This window comes from Scyliorhinus torazame, chromosome 4 (assembly GCF_047496885.1).
Source record: "Scyliorhinus torazame isolate Kashiwa2021f chromosome 4, sScyTor2.1, whole genome shotgun sequence".
NCBI classification, from domain to species: domain Eukaryota; kingdom Metazoa; phylum Chordata; class Chondrichthyes; order Carcharhiniformes; family Scyliorhinidae; genus Scyliorhinus; species Scyliorhinus torazame.
In genome coordinates this window covers 113713912-113740942 of record NC_092710.1, presented here as the reverse complement: position 1 = coordinate 113740942, position 27031 = coordinate 113713912, and the positions used below count along the sequence as shown (strand labels likewise).

The window sequence follows — 27031 nt, the reverse complement described above, 5'->3', positions numbered from 1 at the left end:
AATCAATATTAAATTCAGCGGTTGGTTTTGGTGTTGTGTACGGTACTTTGATATTTGATGTGTTGCACATACACTGCCAAGCTTTAAGACAACGGTGAGTGTCTGAAATCCTGGGGCCTACAATTAAAGTGCGGTTGCTTCAACTCCAAATTGGAGTCTGGAAAGCGACCCATGGAGTTTGGTAGGAAGATTCTACGACTGAGAAACATGCGTACGTTTGACTTTCTGAGAAACAGATCATAGAATCAACAGTGTAAAAGGAGGCCATTCGGTCCATCGAGTCCACACCAGCTCCTGGAAAGTGCACCCCACCCAAGCCCACACCTCCACCCTATGCCCGTAACCCAGCAACTCCATCTAACCTAAAGGCAATTTAGCATATCCAATCCACCTAATCTTTGGACTGTGGGAGGAAACCGGAGCACCCGGAGGAAACCTACGCACAGGGAGAACGTGCAGACTCCACACAGCCAGTGACCCAAGTGGGGAACCTGGGACACTGGCACTGTGAAGCCATAATGCTAACCATTATGCTACCGTGCTGCCCCAAACATATGTAGGTTTGACTGTGAGAAATGTACGTATGTTTGACTGTGAGAAACATACATATGTTTGACCGTGTGAGAAACATACAGATGTTTGACTGAGAAACATACAATGTTTGACTGTGTGAGAAACATACGTATGTTTGACTGTGAGAAACATATGTATGTTTGACGGAGAAAAATACATGTTTGACTGTCTGAGAAACATGTGTATGTTTGACTGAGGAACGTGTATGTTTGACTGTCTGAGGAACATGTGTATGTTTGACTGTCTGAGGAACATGTGTATGTTTGACTGTCTGAAGAACATGTGTATGTTTCTCAGAGGTCATTCAACCCCAGAAGTTTGCCCCAGCACAGGTCTGCTTATGGCTGATCTGTATCTTGACGCCATCCATCCTGCTTGGTTCCGTGACCTTTAATCCCCAGCAACAAAAAAACCCATAAATCCCATGTTTTACCTAATTACACCCCCCCCCCCCCCCCCCAAAGCCAATTTGTGGGGCAGAGTTCCAGATTTCCACTCCTCTCTGGGAAGAAATGCTCCCTCAACAGTCCAGCTCGAATATTAATTGTGAGATTATGTCCCCTTGTTTCAATTCCTTCACCGGGGGCGATCATTTCTCTCTCCCGCTGGCTGGGGAATGACATTGTTTATGTTCAGCCTGTGGGGCATTTCTCTGGATCCTCCCAGGCCGCAGGGCCACAGACAACGGGACAGGCCTCAGGCTCCTCACCCGCCTCCGTTAAACCTGACAGACCCTGCTGCGGGGGAAATAACCGCTCCCTTCCCTTCTTTTAAATCTTCCCGCCCGCCCAGCCGCTGACAGGAACCTGGTCTCCGTGTCTGCTGCTGTATTTCTCGCCACCGGTCCGTTCAGTCCGACTCCAGACTCCGTCCGACACTAGGGCGACCAGCCGCCGGAACTCCAGCCCAAGCACCGCGGTTTCCGGTACGGAGACATTCCGTGTGACAACGGACTGGAGACATCACTTCCTGGGCAGTGCCGAGTCACTGCGCCCCCTTCGGTTGGAGGTACGTGCCGTCACAAACCACCAGCAGCAAAGTTTGAGCATAACCAGGCCCAACCACAGTCCACTAGTAGGTCCACTTGTGATACCACCCAGAGTCCACCACCAGGTCTGCCTGTGATACCACCCAGAGTCCACCACCAGGTCTGCCTGTGATACCACCCAGAGTCCACCACCAGGTCTGCCTGTGATACCACCCAGAGTCCACCACCAGGTCTGCCTGTGATACCACCCAGAGTCCACCACCAGGTCTGCCTGTGATACCACCAAGAGTCCACCACCAGGTCTGCCTGTGATACCACCCAAAGTCCACCAACAGGTCTGCCTGTGATACCACCAAGAGTCCACCACCAGGTCTGCCTGTGATACCACCCAAAGTCCACCACCAGGTCTGCCTGTGATACCACCCAGAGTCCACCACCAGGTCTGCCTGTGTTACCACCCAGAGTCCACCACCAGGTCTGCCTGTGATACCACCCAGAGTCCACCACCAGGTCTGCCTGTGATACCACCCAGAGTCCACCACCAGGTCTGCCTGTGATACCACCCAGAGTCCACCACCAGGTCTGCCTGTGATACCACCCAGAGTCCACCAACAGGTCTGCCTGTGATACCACCCAGAGTCCACCAACAGGTCTGCCTGTGATACCACCAAGAGTCCACCACCAGGTCTGCCTGTGATACCACCCAAAGTCCACCACCAGGTCTGCCTGTGATACCACCCAGAGTCCACCACCAGGTCTGCCTGTGATACCACCCAGAGTCCACCACCAGGTCTGCCTGTGATACCACCCAGAGTCCACCACCAGGTCTGCCTGTGATACCACCCAGAGTCCACCACCAGGTCTGCCTGTGATACCACCCAGAGTCCACCAACAGGTCTGCCTGTGATGCCACCCAGAGTCCACCACCAGGTCTGCCTGTGATACCACCCAGAGTCCACCACCAGGTCTGCCTGTGATACCACCCAGAGTCCACCAACAGGTCTGCCTGTGATACCACCCAGAGTCCACCACCAGGTCTGCCTGTGATACCACCCAGAGTCCACCACCAGGTCTGCCTGTGATACCACCCAGAGTCCACCAACAGGTCAGCCAGTGATGCCAACTGCAGCCAATCAACAGGCACCGTGCTGCATGGATCTCACCCCCACAACCCAAAGATGTGCAGGTGAATTGGCCACACTAAATTGCCCCTTAATTGGAAATAAAAAGAATTGGATACTTTAAATTAAAAAATAAGAATTCATGGGCCATTGACACCAGTACTGGGGAAGGAGGGAGCTGATCCAATGGGAAGGTCTTCACCGGAGTCATGCTGGGACCAGAGTCCCGGTGAATCACATAATTAGGGCTGCAGATAGGGCTTCAAACTAAATAGTGTTGGGGAGGGTTCAGTTGTATGGAAAATTAGAAAAAGATAAAGGTGAAGGTAAAAGTATAGGTTAATAATGAATTAAAGGAAGGGAGGCTCAGGAGAGGTTCATAAAGTTTCCAGAACAAGTAATAGAACAGAGTATGAAAAGCGGCAGGAATCTAACTTCAGGCACAGCAGATAAGGGGACAACAATGAGAAGGGTGGCTGACAACGCAGGGCTGAGGGCGTTGTATCTAAATGCGCGAAGTATACAAAATAAGGTCAAATGAGTTTGTTGCGCACATTGAAATTGGCCGGTACGATGTGGGCATCACAGAGACATGGCTGCAAGGGAATCGGGGCTGGGATCTAAATAAGGATATGTGTCCTATTAAAAGGACAGGCAAATGGGCGGGGTTGCCTTGTTAGTAAGACGTTAAATTATCAATAGCAAGAAGCGATATGGGTCAGAAGGCGTAGAATCTGTGTGGGTAGAGTTGAGGAATCGCAAAGGTAAAAAGACCCTGATGGGAGTTATGTACAGGCTCCCTAGCAGTAGTCAGGATGTGGGGCAGAAAATACATCAGGAGATAAAAAAGGCATGTAAAAAAGGCAATATCAATAATCATGGGGGACTTCAATATGCTGGGAAAATCAGGTTGGTAGTGGATCTCAAGAAAAGGAATTTGTGGAATGTCTGAGCAGCTTGTGGTAGAGCCCACTGGGCACAGTCCGTTCTGGACTTGGTGATGTGTAATGAGGCAGACTCTATTAGGGAACTTAAAGTGACTTTGACTCTCCACCAATGCTGTCAGACCTGCTGAGATTGTCCAGTATTTTCTGTTTTTGTGACGGGAAAGTATAGGCCGGTTAGCTTGACTTCGGTCGTTGGTAAGATTTTAGAGTCCATTATTAAGGCTGTGATTGTGGAGTACTTGGAGCTGCATGGTGTAATCGGGCTGAGTCAGCACGGCTTTGTCAAGGGGACATCATGCCTGGCAAATCTGTTAGATTTCTCTCAGGACGTAATGAGGAAGTTAGGCACTGGAGAGTCAGTGGACATGATCTATTTGGTTTTCCAAAAGACCTTTGACAAGGTGCCATATAAGAGGCTGCCAAATAGGATAAGAGCCCATGGTGTTAGGGGAAAGGTACTGGCATAGACAGAGGTTTAGCTGACTGGCAGAAGGCAGAGAGTGGGGATAAAAGTGTATTTTTCAGGACTCAGTATTAACCAGTGACTAATGGTATTCCGCAGGCGTTAGTGTTGGAACCACAACTTTTCAAGGCATACATTAATAAATCTGGAAGAAGGAATTGAAAAATTGTTGCTATGTTTGCAGATGATACAAAGATATGTAGAGGGACAAAGATATGTTGATGAAGCAGAAAGGCTGCAGAAGGACTTGGACAGGCTAGGACAGTGGGCAAAGAAGTGGCAGATGGAATACAATGTGGAAAAGTGTGAGGTTATGAATTTGGTAGGAATAGAGGCATAGACTATTTTCTAAATGGGGAAAGGCTTCGGAAATCTGAAGCATAAAGGGACTTACTGAAGAGTCCTAGTTCAGGATTCTCTTAAGGTAAGCATGCAGGCAGTTAGGAAGGCAAATGCAATGTTAGCATTCATGTCCAGGGGGCTAGAATACAAGAGCAGGGATGTACTGCTGAGGCTATACAAGGGTCTGGTCAGACGCCATTTGAAATATTATGAGCAGTTTTGGGTCCCGTATCTAAGGAAGGATGTTCTGGCCTTGTAGGGGGTCCAGTGAAGGTTTACAAGAATGATCCCGGGAATAAAGAGCTTGTCATATGAGAAGCGGTTGAGGACTCTGGGCCTGTACTCGATGGAGTTTAGAAGGATGAGGGGGGGATCTTATTGAAACTTACAGAATACTGAGAGGCCTGGATACAATGAACATGGAAAGGATGTTCCCACTAGTAGGAAAGAGTAGAACCCGAGGGCACAGCCTCAGACTGAAGGGACGATCCTTTAAAACTGAGATGAGGAGGAATTTCTTCAGCCAGAGGGTGGTGAATCTGTAGAATTCACTCCCACAGAAGGCTGTGGAGGCCAAGTCACTGAATGGGCTGAATGGCTTAATTCTGTTTCTATACCTTATGGGCTTATTTCATGCCTCTCATGAAAAAGTGCTTCTTGGACTTCCGGTGGCAGCGGGTGGGAGGCAGCCGCACACTGGAGAGCTCCCGCTCGGAAATAGAAATTTTGGGGTTTTAACGCCCGGGCCCATGGGCAACGGAGGCTGAAAAAGCTGTAAGAAGGGACAGGGAGGAGAAATGTCCAAGTTTGGGGGAAAAAACAGCCGTGAAAAAGGGGGTTAATAAAAGTCCGCCAGTGAGTGGAAAAGTCAGCGCAGGAACTGTAAGGAAAGCGGAGGCTGGAGCACCAGGCGAGGCCACATTGCTCACAGCAGAAGAAATGACCAAGGTGATGGCCGTGGAACTTGAAAAACAGTTCACAAAGCACAAGCAAGCGATGAAGAAGGAGATGGGGGCGGTATTGAAAGTGCTGGTGGAGGAGGCGATTGCCCTGGTGAGGGTGGCGGTATCAAGCGCAGCGGCGGAGGTGTGGGAGCAAGGTGAGACACTGAAGGAAGTGGAAGAGGCATTATCGCAGCACAGTGATCAACTCACCTCGATGGGGAAGGAGCTGCGGAAGGTGATCGAGACCAACAAGGGTCTGCGAGCCAAAATGGACAACCTGGAAAACAGATCCAGGCAGCAGAATCTGAGAATTGTGGGTCTGACCGAAGGGGTGCAAGGCCCGAGGCCGACGGAGTATTTTGCCATGATGTTGGCAAAGCTATTGGGGGAGGGGGACGATCCCTCGCGATATGAGCTGGATCGGGCTCATCGGTCATGGAGGCCTGTACCAAAGGCGAGTGAGCCGCCAAGAGTAGTAACTGTGTTTTTCCGTAGGTTTAGCTTGAAGGAGAAAGTCCTGTACTGGGCAGAGCAGAAGCGGGTGGTGCAGTGGGCTGGAGCTGGTATACGCATATACCAGGACTTTATGGTGGAGCTGGCGAGCGGCCTTCAGCCGGGTGGAGAAGGCACTGTACATCAGCAAGGTGCAGTGCGGCATAGTATATCCAGCTAAGTTGAGGGTGACCTACGAATCCAAGTACTTTTACTTTGGGACGTCCGAAGCGGCGGAGGGGTTTGCGAAGGCAGATGGACTGCAGAATTGAGAAATGGGACTGAGAGTGGGTCGTGTACCGATGTAGCCTCATGTAACTTTATTTTTTCACTGTGTGTTGGTGTATGTACTAAATGAGTTGACACTATATTTGGACAAGGGAACAGTTGGGACTTTCATTTGCAATGATGGTTCTTTGGAGCTTGGGTGTGTATGTTGGGGTTGTGTGCTGAAGGTGATTTCTTGGTTTTCCTGGGACCGGGCAAGGGGGAAGGAGACCTGGGCGGGGGCCTCCACGCTGGCCGGTTTAAGCCGGCCAGTGAATGGGAGTGAGGTGGGGGGAGGGACTGCGGCCATCGGAGCCTGGTAGAACAGGTTCCGGTGAGTCTAGCCGGGGTGAAAAGTTGGGGGAAGGAACTGAGGTTAGGACATAACAGCGCATTATAGGCCCTTCGGCCCTCAATGTTGCGCCGACCTGTGAAACCACTCTAAAGCCCATCTACACTATTCCCTTATCGTCCATATGTCTATCCAATGACCATTTGAATGCCCTTAGTGTTGGCGAGTCCACTACTGTTGCAGGCAGGGCATTCCACACCCTTACTACTCTCTGAGTAAAGAACCTACCTCTGACATCTGTCTTATATCTATCTCCCCTCAACTTAAAGCTATGTCCCCTCGTGCTAGACATCACCATCCGAGGAAAAAGGCTCTCACTGTCCACCCTATCCAATCCTCTGATCATCTTGTATGCCTCAATTAAGTCACCTCTTAACATTGTTCTCTCTAACGAAACGGGGTGGTGGGGGGGGGGGGGGGGGTTGGGTTGGGTCGGGGGGGGGTGGACTATATATGTCAGTGGTGACCATAGGCGATTCCTGATTCCTTTATTTTTCCCACCTCGGGAGGGCTTGTTTTATTTGATGCTTATGTTGTCAGGTGGGCTGTTGTTTGGGGGTTGGTGGGAGGATAGGATCGTTGTTGTTAATAAGGGGATTGACATTGCATTCGTTACCGTTTACTGTGTGTTGGGGCGTAAATTCTGAAGAAAATGTGAAAATGGAGAATGAAAATATTTTTTTAAAAAAGAAACAGTGCTTCTTGACATCACGCTGATTAATTTTGACACCACAGTCTAATTTTAAGGTTACGCTTCCTTCTTTGATGCCCCCATCAGAGGAAATAGTTTTTTTGTATAGAATCTGTCAATTCTAATCATCCTTTTAATGGGATTGAGAATTCTGTTTAGTGTGATTCTTCCAAAGAGCCAACTATAACTAATAAACCCAGAATCGGTACTGAACAGCCTCTTTCAATCCATTGTATTGTACTTCTCGGCCCTGATCAGTAAATTGTAAGAGGTGATTAAGGGGGTGAACTAATTGAAGTGTTGAAGATGTTTAAAGGACTCAATAGGGGTAAATAGAAATGATTTCCTCTGCTGGGGGAAATACAGAACAAGGGAAGGTAACCTTAAAATTAGTGCTCTTCAGGGGTAATGGCAGGAAGCACGTCTTCAAACAGCGGGTGGTTGCAATCTGGCACTCTGCAACCCCTTGCAAAAGTGTTGAGGCTGCAGATCAATTAAAAATTTCAACACGGAGTACATTTTTAGTAAATGCATATTAAGGGTATCAAGGCCAGTAGGTGGAATTTAGATACAGAGCAGCCATGATCTAATTATTTCCAATTAAGGAGCAATTTAGCATGGTGGTATGGGCTAGGGTTTAGAGAATCCCAAAGTGTATCATGGAGTTCACCTGACCCACAACTTTTAATAGATTGTGGTTATGGGGAACCCACAGGCCTATTTTACAGGTGTGATGCAATAGAGATCTACAGTACTTTTAAATTAAAACAGTGTTTATTTATGAAACCAGTTAACACTTTATAAACTCACAGTAAACATCTTAACAACTATCAACACCAATAAATCCTCACAGATACAATATTCTATAAGTAAACAATCTTTCCTTATTATTTCCTCGTCACACAGGCAATACCCAATCCATCCAGCAGGTGACAGTAACAGCCAATACTCAGACCTGTCAGACAGTCCCAGCTGCTGCAGATGGCAGGAATGAAAGCCCTGTAACATGTCTGGGTTTCTTGTAGAACGCAATCCCTGAAGATTGCAAGCAAGATGGATGATAGATTACGGAAACTTCCTGTTGCTTACATAGTGTCCCTGTTTTTATTTTTGTAACAGACTGCACTTATTCAAATCACCAGAAATGTGATAACTCTTGTCACTTGCTGCACGCCAAAATATTCCACATTGCTCTTTGGATTCTTACTCGTGGGAATTCTTGAGTGGAATAATACAATTCACAGACCAGGAATTCTGTAGGACTGTACCAAGAGAAGTGTAAATGGCCAATGACATTACCAGCCAGATGTGTCCTAACAGCAGCTCATTGCCTGTCAGAGTGTTCAGCGTGGAGAGAGACTGAGTGGGCAGAGGGTGAAAGGAAATGAGAAAAACTAAATAAAAAGATGGAGGGACGAGAAACGGGCCATTCGGCTCCACATCCATGCCAGTATTTGTGCTCCACACGAGCCTCCTCCGAATCCCTCTTCCACTCACGCTATCAGCACCTTTTATTTCTTTCCAATCTCCCTCATGCACTTTTCCAGCCTTCTTTCAAGTGCATCTATGCTATTCACCCTCAACTGCTCCTTGTGGTAGTGCATTCCACACACTGTAACCACTCTCTGGATAAAGAGGTTTATCCTGAATTCCCTATTGGATTTATTAATGGCTACATCACATTTCTTTTTTTTAAATACATTTAGAGGGCCCAATTATTTTTTCCAATTAAGGGGCAATTTAGTGTGGCCAATCCGCCTACCCTGCACATTTTTTGGGTTGTGGGGTGAAACCCACGCAGGCACGGGGAGAATGTGCAAACTCCACACGGACAGTGACCCGGGGCCGGGATTCGAACCCGGATCCTCAGTGCCGTAGGCAGCAATGCTAACCACCGTGCTGCCCACATCACATTTCTGATTATATAGGAGCAGGCGGATGTCGTTCAGCCTCTCGAGCCTGTTCCATCACTCGTGGCTAATCAATTCCATTTACACATCTTTGCTCCACATTCCTCATTATCATAAGCCCAACACAAATCTGTCACACTGTCTTGAACTGCAATTGTGGCCCCAGCAAAATCAAGTGGCATTCTTTCTGTTGTTACTTACTCTGAACATAATCCTTAACAGAAGTGAAATACTGCGGGGTGGCACATTGGTTAGCACTGCTGCCTCACAGCGGCAGGGACCCTGGTTCGATTCCGACCTCCGGTGGCTGTGTGGCGTTTGCACGTTCTCTCTGTGTCTGCGTGGGTTTCCTCCCACTAAATTCCTCCCATTAAAATGCTAAATTGCCCCAAAGCGTCCAAAGGTTAGGTGGGGTTACAGGGATAGAGCAGGGATTGGATCTGTGTGGGTTGGACTCTCGAATGGTTGGTGCAGACTCGATGGGCCGAATGGCCTCCTTCTGCACGGTAAGAATTCTACTGTTCGAGAAGGGGCAGCATTGAGTTATGCTGCCAGTTCAGCAGAGTTTTGTGAAGTTAGAGAAGGAGGGAGTAGGATTGTTCAGAACTGTGCAGACTGGAGACTAAATGATGTCCAGCAAAATATGTTGCTAACATCAGACACTCTGAGCAAACAAGCATACATCCACCTGGGAACTTTACCAACCGTAGCAGGTTAAACCTCACTTCACTCTAATCAAACTGGGAAATCTCAAATGTCATAAGGACCCAATCTGACATCTGTCCAGCTATGGTTGTACTGCAGGTTATCTGTTATTGAGAATCTTAACTATTTTACAGTAATTTAAAATGTGCAGTTTGACAGCAATAGTTCTAGGAAAGGAAAGACCAAATGTGTGTAAATTACAGTATATAAGTATCAACTAGGCTCAGAGTCAGGAACCCAGCACAGAATGTGGGCTGACACTCCACCGACAGGAGGGTCAGTAACCAGAGCACACTGATTAAAGGTACGTGGCAAAGGAACCAGGGATGAGATGAGAATTTTATTGTGATAGAATCCCTACAATGTAGGAGGCCATTCAGCCCATTGGGTCTGCACCGATTTTCTAAAAGGGCATCGCACCGAGGGTCAGGCTCCTACTCTATCCACATAACTCCACCTAACCTTTTGGACACTAAGGGGCAATTTAGCATGGCCAATCCACCTAACCTGCACATCTTTAGACTGTGGGAGGAAACCGGAGCACCCGGAGGAAATCCACGTAGACACGGGGAGAACGTGCAGGCTCCACACAGACAGTCATCTAGGGCCGGAATTGACCCTGGAGCTGTGAGGCAGCAGTGCTAATCACTATCTGGTCTGAAATGCACTGGCTGAAAGGGTGATGGAAGCAGATTCAATAGTAAATTTAGATGATAAATGGATAAGCATTTGCAAATAAAAATAGCAAGGCTTTGGGGAAAAGAGTAGAAGGATTGGGACTTATTAGATTAGCATTGTCATAGAGCCAGCATGTGCACAATGGGCTGAATGGTGTACCATATCATTTTCTAACTGATGAGAGGATGATTCTGGACAAAGTCAATTGAGGCAGGTCCGGTTGATTTTAAATGGTTGATATTTCTTCAAAGTGTCATTTTGCAACGAAGCACTTTTTGGAAATCAAATTCCAACTGGAATTTACTGGGAATCCTTCATGATACAATGGCCTTCATTCCAGTCTCGCTGGGAACTCCCAGTGTTGGCAATCAGCTGGCCGAGGCTCAAAATGAACTCTTTAAATGCCAGCATCACTTTGAAGGCAACAATGCTTTAAATCTGCTTTGTAGAGTGCCTTTCATGACCTTTGTAGCCAATAAAGTACATTTTGAAGTGGAGTCACTGTTGTAATGTAGGAACTAGCGCAGCCAATTTGTGCACAGCAATGTTCCCCCAACAGCGCTGCCAGCTAGCTCCCCGTAAAGAGGTGGCTGGCTTTGTGGTGTCGGGAGGGGGGGGGGGGGTAGGTGGGAAGAGGAGCTGATTGGCAAGCCGCAGTAATCCCAAAATTCGATTAGTTTCTTTGGCGATGGCAGCTGGAAGACAGGGCCCCGTGCAGAGGCCCCGCCCCCCCTCATCTCCACACCGCGCACTACTATACAGCGCATGTGTTATAACCTGCCTACTGACGATTGGCTGGGGACTAATTACTATCCCACAATCCTATGGGAGTATGAACTTCCCCAATGAGGGGGGCGGAGAAACTCCTACTATAAATAAGCTGGCCAGTCCAGGAACCAGGAGGAAGGAGAAGGTAGCAAGGGAAGTTACTGCTACTGTTATGTATATATTGTTATAGTAAATAAACGTTATTATTTTGTATCCTTAAAACTCGTGCTGGATTCTTCGGGGCCCTTACAAAAGCATGCATGTCAAGTGATCCTTAACACGGTTGTGCATTGAGATGCTGTATATGTAAAAGCATTGGGTTTGCATTTTCCATTTGTGTGTTAGATTTCTGCAATAAAAGTGTAAAGATGTACTTCAGATTGGCGGGCATTTTTTCTTTGAAATGAAAATACCGATTTTACTGCCAAAAGACTGATTTTTGGAATCTGGAATACTGATTTCTGTTGGGAAAGGTTGGCAGCTCTGCACCAACAACGTGAAAATGAATAAATAATCTATTTTTTATTAATTTGGCTGAATGTTGACCCAGGACATTCTTTTGTTATGCTCTTGACGTAGCATAAGCTGCTTCCTTGATGTGCACTCTGACAAAGGAAGGTTCAGACTTGGAGATAGCTTTAACACATTTATTAAACTGTTAACGATTCTCCTACTTGGATTTGACTCTCCTGTTAATCCTGCTATAGCTACTCAGACTAACTAACCAGTCTGCTACAATCCATGTGGTGGGTGTGATGTGTTTCAATCAACCCTGTGTCTGTGCTCACTGAGATTCTCCACTGGAAAGAGGAAGATCATGTGTGATGTGTCCTTTTATATGGGTTGGTGCAATGCCCTCCTGTGGTAGTGTCACCTCTATGTGTATCGTGACTGCCCATTGGTCGTGTCCGATCTTACTGACCTATTGGTTGACTGTCTGTGTGTCATGTCTCTGGTGTTCCCTCTAGTGTCTAGCTAGGAGTAGTGTATGTACATTAACCCTTTGTGTACTTAAAGTGATGTATATCACCACATCCCTCCTTTTTTTGTGTTACATATTTTCTGTACATTAAGAAAATTGAACAAACTAGGTAGATGAGTGATACTCTGTACAAGTTATAACAGTGATCATTAAACAATAAGTCCAAATCATATGCCTGAGTCCAAAGTTCATTAACTATTATGGTCGAGTGGCTTTCTTGTTTGGTTGGTGAGTTGGTGATGTTGATGGTGGCATTGCATTGTAAACACCATCAGTGTCCCTCTGCTGAAGGAACCAAGAAGTGGTCAAATCATTTCGTTGTCGGATTTGGACTCTTTTTTTTCTCTCGATGCTTGTGGTGGTAATTCTTGATGGCATTTGTCCTGAAAGCCAGGTTGCCTGTTGGTAGTGCAGCAAACGTGAATTGGTAAGGTGCATCGTCCTGCCATGGTATGTCATTGTGCTGAGCTAAGCAGTAACAGTGTCCCTCATTTGCAGAGTTGTACCATGTCGTACCAGTCGTAGTTCCATTGGTGTTGTTTTTGTTGTGCTTGTTGTCGACGGCACGCTTCTTGCTACTGTCTTTGTTGTTGTTGTTGTTGTGGTTGGTTTTGATACCGTTTTTGCTGCGCTCAAGGACCACACTCTGTGGATAATACGAGTCCTTCACACAGTTACTCGCGTCAGCGTGCTTTGTGGCATCTGCTGTCTCCTTGAGCGTGTCATCACTGAGTTTGTGGCGCTCCCCGTCTGGAGTCATGTCCGGCTTACTTGAATCAGCTTTGGCTTGTCGATGCTCCCCGTCTGGAGTCTGGTCTGTTTCACCTGAGTCAGTTTTGGCTTGTCGATGCTCCCCGTCTGGAGCCCTTTCTGGTGCACCTGAATCAGCTTTGGTTTTTTGTCGCTCCCAGTCTGGAATCAATGCAGGTTCACTTGAGTCAGCTGAGGTTTCTTGATGCTCCACATCCGGAGTCATTTCAGGTTCACTTGAATCTTCTGAAGTTTCGTGATGCTCCCCGTCTGGAGTCAAAACGTTCAGGAATTTGCTTGTGGAGAGGCTCGAGCGAATGAGGTTTGAAGTAACGTGGTGTCACCAGTAGTCTCACAATCACTGTGATTGTCGAGTGTCTCAGTACATTCTAGCTGAGGTCTGTCACGTTGCACATCTGGTATGGGAAATGGGATGCCGTCGTCACTTGTCTCACATACAGTGCGTAGAGCCTCAGTGTCTTCTTGTCGTTCACTTCAGCTGGGTAGACCATCAGAGTCTTCTGGTGGCTCAAATAATCTGGCTGGACTGTCATAGTCTGCTTGCTGTACAATTGAGCATGGCAGACTGTCATAGTCTTTCTGTTGTTCACTTGAGTGTGGCAGACTTGCAATGTCTGCTGCTGGTTGCTAGAGGAGGTTGGTAGACCCTCATGGTCTTGTTCATGTAAGGACTGCGCTTTGGAGTCTTGCATTGCTGCTATCTTGGAGGCTGTCCACGAGCTCGCTGTGGAAGCTTGTGTCACTCCCTCTGTGGAGTCTTGCAGCGTTCCCTGTGTGGAATCGTGCATTGGTCTGGGGTGGAGACTGTCATCACTTCTTGTTCATGCAAGGACTGCGCTCTGGAGTCTAGCGTTGCTTCTATCGTAGAGTCCGTCCACGAGCTCGCTGTGGAGGCTTGTGTCACTGGAGTCACTTCTTGTGTGGAGACATGCAGTTGTCTCACTGTGGAGTCTTTCATCGCTGTCTGTGTTGAGGCTGGGACCCTTTGTGGTGTGTGGACCACTCTCTGTGTGGAGTCAGGAGCCCTTTGCGGTGTGTGGACCACTCTCTGTGTGGCAGCAGGCCGCTCTCTGTGGACTTGTACCGCTCTCTGTCTCTTGGTGTCAGGCCGCAGCATCATCCTGCACTCACGAGTCGGGATGTCGTATATGCTGGGCGGAAGATTCCCCAATCCGAAGAACTCGTCGTCGGGGTCGTCAATGAGCAACATGTCTAATTGAGGTTCGGATTTGGTGCTGGGGTAGCCACCTCCCAAGGTGAAAGCTTCGTCTGAGTCGTTGTCTTCCAAGACATATCATCACGTTTTGTGTCGGAGCTGGCATTGGGCTCACGATGTCCAAAGAAGAATTCAAGGTCTGAGTCATAGTCTTCAAGGACTGTATCATCCTTTTGGGCGGTGCTAACTGCTTGTTGCAGGGTTCTGCGGAGGTTACTTTCAGCTACTGGTCGAATTTCAGGCATTGTGCTGTCGTTCCAGGTGAAAGAATCTGGTTTTGAGGCTTTAAATTTATTTTTTTGTGTGTTTGGGACATTTCCCTTTTAGGTGGGCGTGGTCCGGGGCCTCTGACGTCATGACGCTTGTGACGTAGTGCGTAGGAAGCGATTGTGCATGCGCAGATCGATGTTCCTTTACTTGGGGCCTTTTTCACAACTGCGCATGTGCAGCACCTTTTCCAAGATGGCTGCAATTCAAAACTGCCGCTCGTTGCTGCAAGCCTACCTCGCGGTGAGTTTTGGCGCTCTCTTTTACCTTTTCTTCTTGCATGTTCCTCGCAGAATTCTTGGAATTTGTCCAGGACTGCCTGGAAGTTGCTCTCGTTTTGCCCCTTTGAGTATTTGAAGGTCTGGAAGATTTCAGCTGTTTCTGGTAAGTAGAAGCTTTATTTTCTCTGCATCCGCCACGCCATCTAGGTCGCACGTTACCAGGTAGATCTCGAATCTCTGCTGGAACCAACGCCAGTTGTCACTGAGATTGCTTTGGTACTGGAGCAGCTGTGGAATCGGAATCCCGAACATCATCTTGCCTGACTTTTGTTGCTGGTTGTCACTGTTCGCTGAGTTGAAACTATATGGATTTAACAGTTACTCACTGGTACCATGTTTTGTTATGCTCTTGACGTAGCATAAGCTGCTTCCTTGATGTGCACTCTGACAAAGGAAGGTTCAGACTTGGAGATAGCTTCAACACGTTTATTGAACTATTTTTAAAAAAATATATATTTTATTCAAATTTTTCGGCCAAACAAAACCATACAAAGGTTTTTCCTTTTTACAACAATAAAACAATATAAATAACAGTGACCGTTTTTTAACAAATAGATAAATAATATATAAACTAAATGGCAACTGCCATAGCAAAAATAATAACTCTCCCAAATAATAAAATCAAACAATCCAGTATACATAACCAAGTACAAATATCTATACAAAAACCACCCCTGAGGACCCACCTGAGCCCCCCCCCCCCCCCCGGGTTGCTGCTACCGCCTTCCCATTTCCTTTATCGTTCTGCGAGGTAGTTAATGAACGGTTGCCACCGCCTGGTGCACCCCTGAGCCGAACCCCTTAGTACAAACTTTATCCGTTCTAGTTTTATAAACCCTGCCATGTCGTTTATCCAGGTCTCCACGCCTGGGGGTTTGGCTTCCTTCCACATAAGCAATATCCTTCGCCGGGCTACTAGGGACGCAAAGGCCAAAACATCAGCCTCTCTCGCCTCCTGCACTCCCGGCTCTTCTGCAACCCCAAATATAGCCAACCGCCAGCTTGGCTCGACCCGGACCCCCACCACCTTCGAAAGCACATTCACCACCCCCACCCAGAACCCCTGCAGTGCCGGGCATGACCAAAACATGTGGGCTCCTCGAGCATCTCCCACACCTATCCTCTACCCCGAAAAATTTACTGAGCCTTGCTCCGGTCATATGCGCCCTGTGCAAAACCTTGAATTGTATCAGGCTAGGCCTGGCGCACGAGGACGAAGAGTTTACCCTACGTAGGGCATCTGCCCACAGCCCCTCTTCAATCTCTTCCCCCAGCTCTTCTTCCCATTTTCCCTTCAGCTCATCCACCATGATCTCCCCCTCGTCTCTCATTTCCCTGTATATATCCGACACCCTACCATCCCCCACCCATGTCCCCGAGATCACTCTATCCTGAATCTCCTGCTTCGGGAGCTGCAGGAATTCCCTCACCTGTTGTCTCGCAAAAGCCCTCAGTTGCATGTACCGAAATGCATTCCCTTGGGGCAACCCATATTTTTCCGTCAGCGCTCCCAGACTCGCAAACGTCCCGTCTAAGAACAGATCCCTCAGTTGCACAATCCCAGCTCTCTGCCAAGCTCTAAATCCCCCATCTATTTTCCCCGGGACAAACCTATGATTATTTCTTATCGGGGTTGACTATTGGTTGACTGTCTGTGTGTCATGTCTCTGGTGTTCCCTCTAGTGTCTAGCTAGGTGTAGTGTATGTACATTACCCTTTGCGTACTTACAGTGATGTATATCACCACAGACATCAGGGAGAATTACCCTACATTTCTTCATATAGTGCTGTGGGATGGTTTATGTCCACCTCCAAAGTCTCAGTTTAATGTCTCATGTGCAAAAAGGCACTGCTGACACTGCAGCCTCCCTCTGTACTGCAGTGGAGCGATCAGCCTGGAAAAAGTGCTCAGATCCGTGGCGTGGGACTCAAACTGGAACCACTGCCACAGAAGCAAGTGCGCTATCCACTGAACCATAGCTGACATGATGATAACCTCAGCATCACCAACATTAGCGTGCATCGGTCCTTCAAATCTATCTTAGCTGAATGTGTTGTAAAACATCCCTGTAGGAACTGCACTCCAGTGGGAGTGTTACAGTATTGTGAAGCGACCATTATGTATGGGAATGCTGTGCTTCAGTAAGACCAGGTTATCAGGTATACAATACTTTTTCAAACATCAACTTACATCAATATAGTGTCTTTATCATAGTGCACATAGCCAGCACTCCATAGGAGCGTTAGCAGACAGGAACTGACATTAACCCACATAAGGAGATAGTAGGACGTGCCCCTAGGTTTTGAGGCACATCTTAAGGAAGAGGTGGCGATGTTCTAGGGAGGAGTCTACAGCAGTGTTTTCTAAAAAAAAATTCCAGCACCCACTTTTGCCAACCGGCCAATCTTCTGGACCCACGTCAGCCAACCTTCTCGACACACCAACATTCACTTACCTTTAATGCGAAAGAGAGAACCTGCTTGGTCCTCGTGACCTCACTCTAATCAGGTTCAAAGGAGAAGAGGGCAATGCTCAGAACAGGTGCAGAGTTCAGCCAGTTCCTTTGTGCCGTCTTCATCTTATGAAAACGGAAAGTCCAACCTCGCACATGTAGGTCATTGTGGAAACAACAGCAACAAAATACTTATTTTACTCAGCACTGGATACTCCTGGGAGATGCTACTCCAGAATTCTGACAGCATCATGGGCTTTTGACGTATTTTTAATGTGATATCACAGGTCAGGTACAGCAGTAATTTGGAGGCAGCTGTGAGTTAATAACTGAATCTGGGATCTCAATCTCAAAAGGAATATTTCACCCACCACTTCTCTTTCAAAATCTGAAACTTAACATAGAACATAGAAATACAGTGCAGAAGGAGGTCATTCGGCCCATCGAGCCTGCACCGACCCACTTAAGCCCTCACTTCCACCCTATCCCCGTAATCCAATAACCCCTCCTATCCTTTTTGGTCACTAAGGGCAATTTATCATGGCCAATCCACCTAACCTGCATGCCTTTGGACTGTGGGAGGAAACCGGAGCACCCAGAGGGCACACACTGGGAGGATGTGCAGACTCCGCACAGACAGTGACCCAGCGGGGAATCAAACCTGGGACTCTGGCGCTGTGAAGCCACAGTGTTATCCACTTGTGCCACCGTGCTGCCGTGTGGCAAATGAGAGAATGACTTCTCTCATTTGCCAGTACTTCCCTGCATATACACACATGGGCTTTACATCCTTATCTGTATTGGCACAATTGACAAAACCATACCTAAAGAAATCATTTTTATACTGCTTTGTTCCTGAGCAGTTTCTTCTTTGGAGGCCCTGGAGCTCTGTACCGAGTGAACACTAGCACTGCTCTGTCCTTGCCAGATCTCTCAGCAGATTCTGTTGAGATCCTGCCCAGTAGGTACACTGCACGTGTTTGTGTCTCTGGCCAACTTACTTGTCACAAAACGATCCATTTTCCCAGTCCTCTTGCCAGCAACTAGAAAATGGAAGAAGATATCCTCCATGATTTGCTGCCAAAAGCACGTACATGCAGGGTGCTTTACATCGAGTGTATGTGCAGGGCGTGTGACCTGCTCACTGCTGCCACTTCTGGCTGGAAGACTCCACACAGTCTTATTTACTTTTATTTAAAAGGCGGCAGCCATTGCCAATTTAAAAACCGGTAGTGGTCGTTGGGCGGTTCTCCGGGAATGGCACGACCGAACACTCCGCGCCCCTCCCGACCGCTCCGCACCCCTCCCGACATCCACCCGTGGGTCACGACCCACACTTTGAAAAATCCTGGTCGAGAGTGTATGGCCGTGGCACCTAAAGGCACGGCCGCCAGTGGTAGAGTGATTAAAACTAGGAACCTGTTGGAGACCTGAATTGGAGGAGCGCAGAGATCTCAGGAGATGCTGAAGGAGATTTCAGAGATAGCGGAGCAGCATGGACACATTTGGAAACAAGGATGAGAACCTTAAAATCAAATTGTTGCTCAATCAGAAATCAGTGTAGGTTAACAAGGACAAGGATCAACGGTCGAGCGGAGTGAAGGTCCTTGTGAAAGGAACCTGGGTATCTCTGGGATGCACCAAAGAAATAAAGTGGAATCAAAGACCAAGCCACAAACCCAATCTTGGGTAAATTTGAGAGTCTTGCAAATAGAGATTGTGAGGACTAAAAAACTAATTTTTCCATTGAAAAATTAATGAAGTGAAATCAGGTTATTTGCCACGTTTTCTTCAAATTCAGACGCAAGTCTGAACAGAGCTGGTGGGAAGTTTTACATCTTTGTGAAGGCATTTAGTGCATTATCGCAAAGTCAACTATGGTTCATTGAGTAGCACACTCACATGAGTGTGAGAGAGTTGGGGGCTCATAGTCCCACTCCAAAAACCTAAAGCACATACATTATTTAAGCTAGTTTAATGTTAAAAAGTGATTTGCAGATTAAACCACTCAAACCCCAGCTGCCTCATCTCTTACTTGTAACAAAACAATCCATTTTCCTCTTGCCAGTAGCTAGAAAATGGAAGAAGCTTTCCTCTGTGATTTTCTGACAAAAACACGTGCATACAGGGTGCTTGACATCGAGTGTATGTGCAGGGCCAGGAGTGTACCTAAGATGGAGCTCTCAACAGTTACATTTCACCTTCAGGTTTTCATGTCTTTTATATTTCTCCACTCCCGCTTCTGTCCAACAGAATGGTGCTGTGCTTATCAACTTCTTCAGGCAGAGAGCGGTCTTAACTCCTCGTTTTCATAGAGCAGGGTCACTTTGGAGTTGTTTTGGGTGCTGTGTCAGCTGTTTTCCTGGGTTGGTTTATACGGAAGTGCAGGACACCAAGGAGATTTCAGAGATAGCGGAGCGAGCCAAGTGAGCCAGAGTGAGCCAAAGAGCAGCACTTTGGAATAACAAGTGAGTATTCAGCAATTTGCTATCAAGACTCCACATCTGGGAACATCCACATGGCCTCTTACAGGCTCCTGAAATGTGTGTCTGTTCATTGGGATGGGGGCACCAGCATTTGTTACCCATCCCAAATTTCCTTTGAGAGCAATTAAGGGTAAAACACATGCAGACCAGACCAGGTAAGGATGGCAGATTTCTTGCCCGGACAACCAGATGGGTTTTTATGACAATCAATGACAGCTTCACGATCACCATTTTAATTGCAGATTTTAAAAATAAATTAAACTCAAATTCTACCAGCTGCCAGGATAGGATTTGAACCTTTGCCCCCAGGGCATGAGCCTAGTCATGGTGTCATAGAGGTTTACAGCATGAAACCAGGCCCTTCAGCCCAACTTGTCCATGCCACCCAGTTTTTACCACTAAGCCAGTCCCAATTGCCCGCATTTGGCCCATACTCCCTCTATACCCATCTTTCCCATTTAATAAGACAAAATTGTACCCACCTCTACCACTGCCTCTGGCAGCTCGTTCCAGACACTAATCACCCTCTGTGTGAAAATATTGCCCCTCTGGACCCTTTTGTATCTCTCCCCCTCACCTTAAACCTCTAGTTTTAGAACCCCCTGCCTTTGGGAAAAGATGTTGACTATCTACCTTATCTATGCCCCTCATTATTTTGTAGACCTCTATAAGTTCACCCCTAAGCCTCCTACACTCCAGGGAAAAAAGTCCTAGACTATCCAGCCTCTCCTTATAACCCAAACCATCAAGTCCCGGTAGCATCCGAGTAAATCTTTTCTGCGGTCTTACCAATGTCTTGTACAACTTCAGCAAGACGTCCCAAATCCGGTATTCAATGTTCTGGCCAATGAAACCAAGCATGACGAATGCCTTCTTCACCACCCTGTCCACCTCTGACTCAATTCCTATGGATTACTTGTCCAGTGACATTACCATCATCTCCCTAAGTGTACGCACTGGGTGGTGTGTGGGCAGTGAATTGGTTTGTGGGTGTGGGGGTGAGCACGTGCATCTGAAGACAGAGTCAGACTCACAGATGATGACAGTCATGAAGGAGGATGGCGAATCGTGAAGGGGCATGGGGATGATTTTTTTTTTTTAAACACAAGATGCATGCAGTTAATTCAGGAAATACTCCTCAGAATACCTGCTGAACTGTGCAGGGTCAAGGAGCACAACAACAATATCATGACTGGCCAAGGTGGGAGGGAAAGAGATGGAATACATGACCCTCACACATCCTTTGGTGACAGAAATCCAATAAATATTTGACAGTAGTTATCCAGACCAAAAGAAAACCAAACTAGAACTGCTTTCCTCACTCGGATATAACCTGAAAATCACTCTAGCTTTAACAGTCAATAGGTAGCTGTCATTTTTAATAAATAATCCTCTTTCATTTGATCATTCAGACTTAAACCTTGAGCAAAGGGATGACAATATCTCAAAGATGTAGTTCAAGTCTGGTGCAAACTGACATTTCTGGTTCACGTAATACAACCCAAGATAATTAACTTCATATTTTTTTACACCATTAGGACACGCACCACATAATGACAGGATAATATACTCAGAAAGATGTCCCGAAGGGAAAATAACAGCCAACCATCAATGATGATAAGCAAAGTACACAGAGGCATCTCATCAAGCATCCCTGGTGGACTGAACAAGGAGAAGTACATTTAGACTGCAAATGAGAAGAAGGAAATAAAGTGGATTTGTCATGAAGAATACTTTGGAAAATTCAAGTTCCACCCCTGAAACAAAATCTACACCGACAAGCCCAATACAATATTGAGGGAACGCAGCACTGTCAGGGGCAGTTTGAAGATGTATAGTTTACCTAGTGCACTTGCAGCATCAAGCTACCTCAAGTTATGAATAGGCTATAATAAAGTGCTTCAATATGCTGATGTAACTGTTGCTTTGAGTTGGATTGATATCTGGGTCAGTTGTTTCATTCTGGGTACTTACTGGTTATCTGCCACTGCAGTGTGACATTTATCCGTACTCCGCAAAGGGAACTTGGCCTTTTTCCACATATGGGCTCCCAGTTGCAGGCAAAGTGTAGGTCACCCTCTTACATTCAACTAAAATACTTTGCATCTCTGTAACCTCTTCCAGCGTTACAACTCTCAGATCTCTGTGCTCCTCCATTACTCCTCTTGCACATCCCCAATATTCATTGCTCCGCTATTGTTAATGATCTCAGACCAGACCCCAACGGTGGCTAGGATACTGGACCGACTCCCCTATATTTTAGTTTATTTTGTAAGACTGTGCGGGAAGAAAAAATTCACTCCAGGAGTGATTGCATGAAATAAATAGGGCTTTGATACTTTAAAACAAAACTTTATTATGAATACATTATTAAACTCTATAACTTCATGCCCAAGAAGAACAGCATACAATTACGTCCTTAATTCTGCCACTCAATTTCCCATTAAACAACAAAAGAAACATACAGTTCTCAAATCAGCAGGGCATAGAGTAATACTTGCTTTGCAGAATCGATTTGGGCCCCAGTTAGAATCCCTTCAGACTCTGGCTGAATATCTTCAAATAGTTGCTTCACCTGGGTCGTTTCAGCCTCTTCCCTGTCTTCAGATAAGACTGCTCTGCTTTAAAATATTATTACTCCTCTTTTAAAAACTATCCTGCTTGGAAAGAAAACTGCCTTTACTTGTAGATTCTGTCTTAGACCTCTTCAAAAGCTCTCTCAAAACAAATCTCTCTCTTAGCTCCACCCAGCACTTACATCATCTTCCCAAGCTGAAAAACAAATGAAATTTTGTTCAGGGACTGAAAGCACAATAGTCCCCAGAGACTGCCCCCCCGTCAAACCATAGTGCATTAGCCCAGACTGAAAAACACATTCCTCTGTCAATTTCACCTTCCAGCTGCTAAAAGCTCCTAGGACCTGCAAAACAGAATCCTTTTAAAAAACAGGCCCACTGCAGTCAAATACACTCTAACGCCATGCTTTGAACTCATAAATTGCCCAATACATTTATAATCTAATTTTTCTAAAACCCTCCATTCATCACACTAATGATGGCATGGTAGCACAGTGGTTAGCACTGTTGCTTCACAGCACCAGGGTCCCAGGTTTGATTCCCGGCTTGGGTCACTGTCTGTGTGGAGTCTGTACGCTCTCCCCGTGTCTGCGTGGGTTTCCTCCGGGTGCTCTGGTTTCCTCCCACAAGTCCTGAAAGACGTGCTGTTAGGTAATTTGGACATTCTGAATTCTCCCTCCGTGTACCCAAACAGGCGCCGGAATGCGGTGATTAGGGGATTTTCACAGTAACTTCATTGCAGTGTTAATGTAAGCCTACTTGTGACAATAAAGACTATATTATATTGATGACTCGGATTTCTGCTGCCTCAGCCCCAAGTTCTGGAGTTCCTTCTCTAAACCCATTTGTTACTCCTCCTTCAAGATGCTCCTTAAAACATACCCCTTTGATCACACTTCCCCAGTATCTCCTTACACAAAAAGCTGGTAATCTTAGAAACAGAAAAAAAGCTGGAAATATCCAGCAGGTCTGGTAGCATCTGTGGCGAGAGAAAACAAAGTAAACCTTTCAGGTTGATAATACTTCACCAGACAATGGGTCGAATCTTCCATGGAGTGGCAATCGCTGTTGGAGGATGCCACTCCATTCCTATTTACTTCACTTGCACTCCGCGAAGCGCCCCATTTCTCATCCGGTCTTCCAAACTGAGCCTCTTCAAATGCAGAACTCATCTGTTTTGGGAATCACTCACTTGTAGTGCAGGATCATTGGGAAAAGCCAAGCTACACTCCTGTGTTCCGGTTAGTAGGGTTTTATTGTTCCAAAGGATCTTTGGGTGCTATGCGTAAGGTGGGTGGATGAGTGGATAGGGTGATGGGCAAGAGGGTGAATGGGCAGGAGTGACAGGTAAGGGGGTAGCTGAATCAGTAGTATAGTTACCAGGAGTTAGAACTGGTTTTAATCCTTCTAAACTGTTCTTGGTAACATCCAAAGTCTCCGCATAGTCAGTATGTGGGTACTTTCGAAGGATCAGATGCTCTTTTGTTCCATGCTCCACACTTTTTAAATGCATAATAAAGACACTATATAAATCAGGCACTGCTGTTGTTTTGCATTTGTCCTAATGTATTTGAAATCTGACTTCATTGGTTGTCTGGGAGGAGTGGGGGTTGGGACGTGGGGTCGGGACATGGGGGAGGTGCAAAGTTCAAGAACATCTCCCTGCTAATAAAGAATTCATTTTGGCAGTGATGCAGCAAGTGGAACAAGGAGTTTATATGATTTGTAATCATTATGTCATTCTACAAATCCATCTTCACAATTCAATTAAGTCACGAGAGACAAGACGAGAGGAATACAAAAGGAAGAGAAGGGAAATGGGTCACAGGCTCAGACTAGTTAAAGGTAACTTTAGGACCAAGTCCTTTTTCCTGTACAGAGTAATTAACACTTGGAATGGACTTATTGGCAGATGGTGGGGTAAAATTCTGGCATCAGCGGGCAGCACGGTGGCGCAGTGGTAGCACTGCAATCTCATGGCGCCGAGGTCCCAGGTTCGATCCCGGCTCTGGGTCACTGTCCATGTGGAGTTTGCACATTCCCCCCCGTGTTTGAGTGGGTTTCGCCCCCACAACCCAAAGATGTGCAGGGTAGGTGGATTGGACACGCTAAATTGCCCCTTAATTGGAAAAATTCAATTGGGTACTCTGAATTTTTTTTTTAAAGCTGGCATCAGAAATCATTTGCTGTAGCAATGGCAACGGTGGTGTAAAGGGGTGTGTAAAGATGAGTTAAATGAACTTCCTCATGCATAGATCGTCATCTTTCAACCGTGTGAATTGAGATGTTCCCAGAGTGTTTTACAGGGTAATGGAGAGTGAGAAAATGCTAATAGGGCAATAGGGAAGAAGAAGGGAACAGGAGGTTCAGTAAGGGGCAGGACTAAAGGTCGGGAAGATTTGTTTTGTCAGCCTTGGGAAAGGGTTCTTAGCGTTTGACCTGGAAGCAGCAACAGTAAGTAAATTTGTGATTTCAAATGTTTGGGGAAGCGCTGGCTGAACAGGAGGAGCATCAAACAGCGGTGGAATTGGAGGTGGGGATGCTTCGGGGACAACAGAAAAGGCTCCAGGAGAAGGTGGAGGACCTTGAGAACCGGTCCCGCCGGCAGAACTTAAGAACTGTCGGGCTCCCGGAGGGGGCTGAGGGAGCTGATGCTGGGGCATAAGTAGCAGGTATGTTTGAAAAGCTGCTGGGGGAGGGGGCATTCCCCCGGCCGTTGGAGGTGGACAGGGCGTACCGAGCGCTTGCTAGGAAGACGCACGCGGGGGACACTCAGAGAGCAAAGGTGGTGAGATTCCATAGGTTCCTGGACAAGGAATGCATTCTTCGGTGGGCCAAGCGAACGCGGAGTTGTAAGTGGGACAACAGCATCCTGTGGGTGTACCAGGACCTGAGCGTGGAGGTGGCGAGGAAGAGGGCAGGCTTTAACCAAGTCAAGGCTATTTTCTTCAAGTAGCAGGTGAAGTTCGGTCTGCTGTATCCGCCGCGTCTTTGGGTCGCGCATGAGGACCAGCATCACTATTTTGAGTCTCCCGATGAGGCACTGGACTTTGCTAAAAGAAAAGGACTGGTGGGGGTCTAAGAATTCTCGGACTCTGAGACAACTTGTTGGCCTATATTGGGCCCCTTTTTTCCGTTTTTGTTTTTTCCCCTTGGTTGGGGGGTTTTGTTTTCCTGTTTTTAAATTGGTTATGCCTTCTCTTATTGTTTCGTGTCTGTTTTTGGGGCTGTGTTTAAGAAAAAGGTGGTAGGGGGGGGAGTCGATTTTTCGTTTTTGGGTTCTTTTTCTTGGTAGATGTTGGCAATGTCCCTTTTGTTTTTATTGATGTGCACTTTTGTGGGATGGAGACAAGCCTGTTTGAGTTTCGGTGGATGGTGCTTTTGTCTTTGTGTTTTCTTGCTGTTGGGTGTTTGTTTGGGGATTGTTAGATGAGGGAGTTTGTTTGTATGAGCGGGGGAAGGGGAGCGAGGGAACAATAGGTGGGACACTTCTTGGTGCCGGGGGTCACCAAGCTAGCTGAGTGAGCTAGCTCACTGAATCACAGTGGGGGGGGGGGGGGGGGGGTGTATACGTTTAGTTTACTAGATGGGTTAGGTTTTAGAGTAGTGTTGCTGGGGGGGGATGAGTTCTGCTGATGAGGGAGGGACACTGAGGAGGTCGGGGGTGGGGTCCGCCGTGGGGCGGGCCGGAGGAGGTGTAGCACAGGGGCTGGAGGCGGGCCCAAGCAAGGGGATAGCTGATCGGCGGGGAGGGGGGACTTTGCCCCCAAACTTGACTGATCACCTGGAATCTTCGGGGGCTAAATGGGCCGGTAAAGAGGGCATGTGTGTTTGCGCACCTGAGGAGACTGAAGGCGGACGTGGTAATGCTGCAGGAGACGCACCTGAATAGTGGACCAGGTCAGGTTGTGGAAAGGCTGGGTTAGTCAGGTTTTCCACTCGTGGCTGGATACAAAGACTACAGGGGTTGCGATCCTGGTTAACAAGCGGGTGACATTTGAGGTGGGAAGAATAGTCTCGGATGTGGGAGGTCGATATCATAGAATTTACAGTGCAGAAGGAGGCCATCAGGATCCGGGAATCCAGGAGGAGAAAGAGGCTGACCTTCTGGCCTTTGCTTCCTTGGTAGCCCGGAGGCGGATATTACTAGCATGGAGGGACTCGAAGCCCCCAAAATCGGAGACCTGGTTATCGGACAGGCTGGCTTCCACTGCCTGGAGAAAATCAAGTTCGCCATGAGAGGGTCTCTTTAGGGTTCGCCGGAGGTGGCAACCATTCGTCGACTTCTTTGCAGAAAATTAATCGTCAGCAGAAGGTTGGGGGGGGGGGGGGGGGGGTTTAGGCTAACGTAGATTAGGGGGGTAAGTAATGGTGGGACCTGTGGGAGAGGGAGGCGGTATTTGCACTATGTTAATATTTTCCTTGTTATGTACATTGTTGATTTTGTTGTTGTTACAATGCCAAAGAAATACCTCAATAAAATGTTTATTAAAAAAAATAATAATAAATTTGGTTGAATCATAAACTTGTATTTGTTCATCTCGCAAATAAGGGCACCTGGGTAAAAAGTTTGAATAATAAACTGGTCAAAGTGTCTGAGATTTTACAGACATCACTTTATAGACCACCATGGGGATCTTAATTGTGCCGTATATTGTTTTTAAGAATGATGCCAGGGATAAAATTATGTGGAGAGACCTTGGAGCAGAGCAGAATAAGGGGAGGTTTATGGGTTTTGATTGAGTAAACGAGATAGAT

General features: G+C 46.9%; 1 protein-coding gene and 1 long non-coding RNA gene across 3 annotated transcripts in view; one reads left to right on the top strand and one right to left on the bottom strand.

Moving 5' to 3' along the window:
- Positions 1-1497, bottom strand: part of tbce (tubulin folding cofactor E) — a 90059-nt gene extending 88562 nt beyond the window's left edge. For both annotated transcript variants that reach the window (XM_072498499.1, XM_072498500.1), the window contains exon 1: positions 1380-1497. The gene's annotated coding sequence lies outside the window, so the exon portion shown is untranslated. The remainder of the gene's footprint in view (positions 1-1379) is intronic.
- On the top strand, positions 1473-21615 carry LOC140410433 (uncharacterized). Its single transcript, XR_011940647.1, has 2 exons — positions 1473-1581; positions 21236-21615. It is a non-coding gene; the product is annotated as an uncharacterized lncRNA (long non-coding RNA).
- The last annotated feature ends 5416 nt before the right edge of the window (positions 21616-27031 follow it).